Source organism: Tasmannia lanceolata, unplaced genomic scaffold, assembly GCF_043159265.1.
Source record: "Tasmannia lanceolata isolate RefF3 unplaced genomic scaffold, GAP_Taslan_0.1 ptg000003l, whole genome shotgun sequence".
NCBI lineage: Eukaryota > Viridiplantae > Streptophyta > Magnoliopsida > Canellales > Winteraceae > Tasmannia > Tasmannia lanceolata.
In genome coordinates, this window is record NW_027518680.1 from 58,365,998 (window position 1) to 58,371,858 (window position 5,861).

The 5,861-nt window shown below is 40.0% G+C and overlaps 1 pseudogene; it reads left to right on the top strand.

Moving 5' to 3' along the window:
- Positions 1–289: 289 nt before the first annotated feature.
- On the top strand, positions 290–4,962 carry LOC143869970 (expansin-A15 pseudogene; annotated as a pseudogene).
- Positions 4,963–5,861: the final 899 nt, after the last annotated feature.

Here is a 5,861-nt window from a genome sequence, read left to right on the forward strand (position 1 = left end):
GGCATCAAGAGTCACCTAAAAGAGACAAAAATAAGTTAAAAATATCAAAGAAACCAAGTAGAACAAAGCGCAAGAGCCAAATAGAAGTTCAAATGGCAAAAGAACTAAATTAACACTTGGTCGGTCGACCAAAGGCCATTATCATAGAGCTATTTGAGCGTTCGTTGCGATCTTTTCTAATCTAAAGGCGAAGGCGTCACGACATGTTGTTGATATTGATTGAGTTGGAGGGACTTTCGCTGACTGAATCCTACCAACGTGATCTTGTTGCCCCCGGGAACAGACATGCATGAAACCTTCTGCGAAGGATGAAATTTCTACCAAAGAGATGACAAGTACTGCTTGGCCGCAAGCGCTTGATGCGATTCACCAAGCTGGGGCAAACAAAGCCATCCGGCCCGGGGATCCTTGCCATTCCACGGGAAGACAAAAGCCGAGAAGAGCCCTCCTGCCCACACCCATATCTCTTTCTGAGTCAAAATGCAATAGAATGAAACCCTTGTCCAGCACGGATTCAGGGAATTTTAGTAAGAAGACGGCAACCTTGCTCCGATCCCTGGATAGGAATCGGAAAACAGGGCTGGGCGATGCTCTCAGAGAGCCTTCTTGCCACATTAAATCGCGAGCAACTCTTTCTCGATTTGGTTACTAATAGTTCCTTCATAGCCCTGCTGTGGCAAAAAAGATAGATGCTGATCGATGAGATTGAGATGATGCCCACGAAAACAAAAATCAGAATGAGGAAGAACAGAAAGAATAGCTTTTAAAAACCTTCGATGGCTAGTTCGGACTTGGTCACTACCATCTGCTGCCCCTCTAACCACTTAACAGACAGTGTAGAATGGATCTTCACGCTTGTGATCCGTTTTGATTCGTTCCCTCGCTTCAGGCTCTGTCACTTTCAGGCGCCCTCAATCTCCTTTCTTTCTTTAGTTCGCATTCCATTTGCTAGTCGGATTGCTTTTTGCTTGGAACGCAATCCTGAAAAAAAGATCATTAAAAAACTGAACTTAGATTCGAACGGAATTTCACCGCTCCGTGGGCTTTTTTAATGTGATTTTTTTAGCGTAAGCGGGTTTCACGCCTCAATGAGGACAATCATCTGACTCTTTTTTTGGCGGGAGAACGATTTGAGCGGATCCTCCAGGAATAGCCAGTCCCAGGGAACAAAGCCCTCCCGAACCGCATAAAAGGAAATGATTTGTGAACCAATTCCAGATAAAGAATCTTGAATAGAAGAAGTGCGGCCTCGGTTTGCTGCGTGGACTTCCTATGCATTTTCTACAAAGTGGAACCCCCCATCTAGGGGTGTAAACGAGCCGAGCCGAGCTCGGCTCGGCTCGTTAAGCTCACAAGTGAGGCTCGGGCTTGGCTCGAGCTCGAACCAGGCTCGGGCTCGGCTCGGCCAGGCTCGCGAGCGGCTCGCGAGCCTTACCGAGCTCGGGTTATATTATGTTCACACCCCTCATCTTCCCTGGACAGCCCTACTAGTGTAATTTGACTACTTTTTTTACACTATGGGGGGTGGTCCTAGTAACAAATGGGGTTCCAAAAATGAAGTGACATATTTTGCCCCCCCCCCCCCCCCTTTCACTCCATGGTATATATATATTTAAATATATTAAATTCTTAACGAGCCTTAACGAGCCGAGCCTGGCCTAACTCGGGCTCTGCTCGTTAAGCTTAACAAGCCAGCTCGGCTCGGCTCGTTAAGGATTCGAGCCGAGCTTTTTTCGAGCGAGCTTCCGAGCCCGAGCCAAAATTGACACCCTTACCCCCATCTTTGTCGTGCCTCAAATGTATCTCACGATTCTCTTTGCTGCTAAAAAATGTGTTCTCGTTGGCAGTATAAAAGATAAATAATGCCTTTCTCCAACAGCTTAAGCTTTTGGAGAAGTTGGTAAGTTAACATGGTATCAACGCCAAAGGTCTCGAGTTCAAACCTCCCGAATAGCAAAAAATTCACATGCGATAGTCGGCCCAAAGTGGGACCACATGTGCCATGTGTTTGCCAAGTTAGCCACACGTGCGGGGGAGTGTTAACAAGGAATGCCTTCTCCTTTCCATTACTTTTCTTTGAACTATTTTAATAAATATAAAAATGAGAACTTTTGCTCAAAAAGTATTTCTCCTATTTTTCTTTTTTTTGAATGGCACCAAATTTATTAAACGAAAACAAAGAAAGACTGAGATGGTCGATACAAAGAGGGTAAAGATATAATAAACAAAAGGAAAAAACAGCCTAAAACAATAGAGATACAAAGAAAAAAAATCAGGGGGAGACCTATTTGAATGCTTGTTTTTTAGAAAAGGAGAAAAACACTTAACTCATATACTCAGTGATATAGTATGGTCAATGAGGCCCATATATATAATATAACTAATACCTTATATATTAGTGAAAAATTAAACTTATGAACCCCACATGAATACTAATTAGTGATCTACTTGTGGGGTTAAGATGGATGGCATATCCAAAAGCTAATTAGACCCACATATAAAGTAATGTGTTCTATGCTAATGGTTCCTACGTAGAAGGCTTGATGACGAAGAGACAATGGACCCATAGTTAGCAAAACGTGATACGGCCAAAAAAAAAAAAAAAAAACAGGATGGGAAAAATTCGAGTTTAATACAGTATCGGTTAAATATAAAAAGAAGTTGTCAAAAAAAAAAAACAGAAACACAAAAAAATGCATTCAAAATTTTGTCATTTACAAAATATAGTGGGGGTAAAGTTGGAAAGTTGGCCAAAAAAACATGTTAGTACATTCAAAACATGTTTTAAATGCGTTTAAAACGTTTTCCTCAAAACAAAAAAAAGGATTTTTTTCAACATAAAAGTTTTAAATGGTAAGCCAATAAAACACTATGAATGGACCCCACACATGCTTATCAATGACCTATTAGCTAGAAGGCCTAAGATGTGGGGCACGTGGGGAAAAAATTATTGAGGCCCACATGTATAGAAATCATTTATATAGTATTTGTGCCCACATAGAGAGATCACATGTATATTTAGAAATTAAGAGGTGATCACATTTATCTATAGAAATTATTATGTACTTATATACTTTTTTTTATTGTGTAGAGGGAGCTTGTGGCTATGGCGATTTGTTCCAGCAAGGATATGGCCTCTAGACAACAGCCCTAAGCACAACCCTCTATAATATGGTCTAACTTGTGGTGCATTCTTTGAGATCATGTGTGTTACTGATACACAGTGGTGCTTACCGGGCTCAATCATTGTGACCGCAACTAACTTTTGCCCTCCCGATTATTCGAAGCCAAACGAAAACTAGTGCAACCCTCCGCTCAAGCATTTTGACCTTTGTAATGCGGGTGCTTAAGAGGGAAGAAGAAGAAAATTAGAACACAAGAACACAACTTAGAGAAGAAGAAGAAAATGGGAGCAATGCTCAACCCAATTGATATTCCATCAATTACATAAGTTTATCAACATAAAAAAAATCCCTCTAAAGATGGTTTCGAACTCTTTAAAGAAAAGAAAACCAAAGCAAATTCGTTCAAGCTCCTCCACTAGCTAGCTTAGGGACTAACATAACATTAATTGTATAGGAACTCACTAACTTTGACTGTTTTGGGAACCCACAGACATAGTCCACAAAAACTGCCATAACTTTCTGTCATCTTGTCCAATTTTCAAGCACAAATGCTTGTTGGAAAGATCTCAAAGAAACCTACAACTTTATAGTTCACCACTTTCCATAATTCTTCCATTTAAAAGCTCAAAATCAGGTTCAAAACGGGCCAGCAACATTAATGAGGGACTGCACCTTGGAACTTCACCAAAACCACCTAGGCATGACATGGCTACCATGTTGGCACTGCATCATTATTTCCGGGTGAGAAAGAACTCGCCCACGAGTTCTCATCAAGCTCTCCATGATAAGTTGTCAAGTCTTAACATTGAAGTTGGGTGGGTATTAATATTTGGAGGGAGCTCAACCTTGAATGCATTATCCCCAATTTTCTTAAGCACTTAAAAAGGGGCATCCACACGATCTTGAAATTTGCTAAACTTCCTTGGTTCAAGAAAACTCGCCCTCGAACCTTGAAGTATAGAAGAATGATCATCAATTGAAACTTCCCAAGATCAAACTCCGCTTCATAATCTCCATGAAGAAGTGATAACTTGTCTAGATTTTGAACATGTTTGAATATATAAACATCAACTGTGAGCTTCAATGTAGGATCGAATAAAAATGGATCGATGTAATTGGATGAAAAAAATCGATGTAATATTTTTCCATTCACCCATCACTTCAATATCCATCGGTTCACCTAATATGCAATCGGATCCAATTTCTTTGGCGATGAATTTATTGAATTGCCGTTGAAGTTCCTCGTACTCCTCGTTAGTTTCAACAACAAGTAGAGCATTGAATTTACCATTATCATTGGTCTCTTGATCAAATTCGTTCTTGGAAATAAAAAAGTTACTCTCATATCCTTTCTTGAACCATGCAATCCGATACTGCTTTGGATGTTGTTCGGTTTTGAGTTTGTGCTTGTTCACCATGTCATGAGATACGATGTTCTCAGATAATGCATCACTTTGCCAACCCATGTTCACCAAGATTGCTATATACCAGGCCGGGATTGTCCCTGTGACTCTGTGAGCTTTCATCGTGTTCCTTACGTTAAGACCTGTGGCATGAAATTTGAGCTCTAGGGTAACCCTGGGTGGTTAGAGGTTCTAATCTACAATATGGGTGGGGTGGGATATGTTCACGAAGTGTCCATTAAGGGCTCCAACACAAATTGGATACAGATGTCACGAAATTGGGGGCAAAATTGGCAGCTAAGACTACTGTCCAACTGGAAGGACAAAGCTTGTCATTCCAAGTGACTACCAGTGATGGTAAGATGGTGCAATCTGATAATGTTGCACCCACGAATTGGCAAAGAGGGCAGACCTTTGAGGGCAGAAACTTTTAGAGAGAGGTGATCTATGAACAAACGTGCCATAGAAATAATATATTTTTACTATTATATTATAGTTGTTTCCTTATTATTCAAGTTATATTTTTGTATCTGAATCAATCTGTCTCAATGTAAACATGGTGTTTAAATAAATGTAATAATATTAGAAAATGGAGTCCTTTTCTTTTTAACTTATTCCTTTTGGTTTTTCCAATATTGGTCTAGTAGATGCCATGCCATTACAATGTGGTCATCTTCAAGGCAAGTATGGAAATTTTAGAGTAATTTCTGATCGATTGACATTTGATGTTGACGTACAAATGTTCTAATTGGATCAATTCAGATTAATGGAAAATGTCGATGGATGTACGTTAGGGTACAATGAGTGATGCCGCACCCTTAGCATAATTGATAAGTAAATGTAAATATGCGAATAAAAAAACAAAAAAAACTTTAACTACATAAAAAATATATTTGTATTCTCTATTTTTAAACAACATATCACCTACCTTTTTTTATCCCTACAATCATGTTATTTTAAATTAAAAAAATTATTTTCTTACCTCTTGGAAATCCAATCAACCCAACTCTCTCTCTCTCTCTCTCTCCCCCCCCCCCCAGTATGTCTCTCCTATTTTAGAAACCATGTGAAACTACCAATTACTCCAAAAGCTTAAGCGATGTAAAGTGAGATACCTTTCAATTCGGGGATTAGCCCGGATTCGAGGCGTACCTTAAACAAAGAAACAGTCGCCATCCAAGGAAGTAGGCCCTGGATCACATGCTGTGCTCTGTCGCAACAGATAACCAGAGATACAAAAGGTCCGTGCCTGATGACGAATGGGGAAGGGGTTAGGCGCCCTCAATTCGCCCAACTGCAAGCACCTGGTCTCTTATGCCATTTATTATTAACT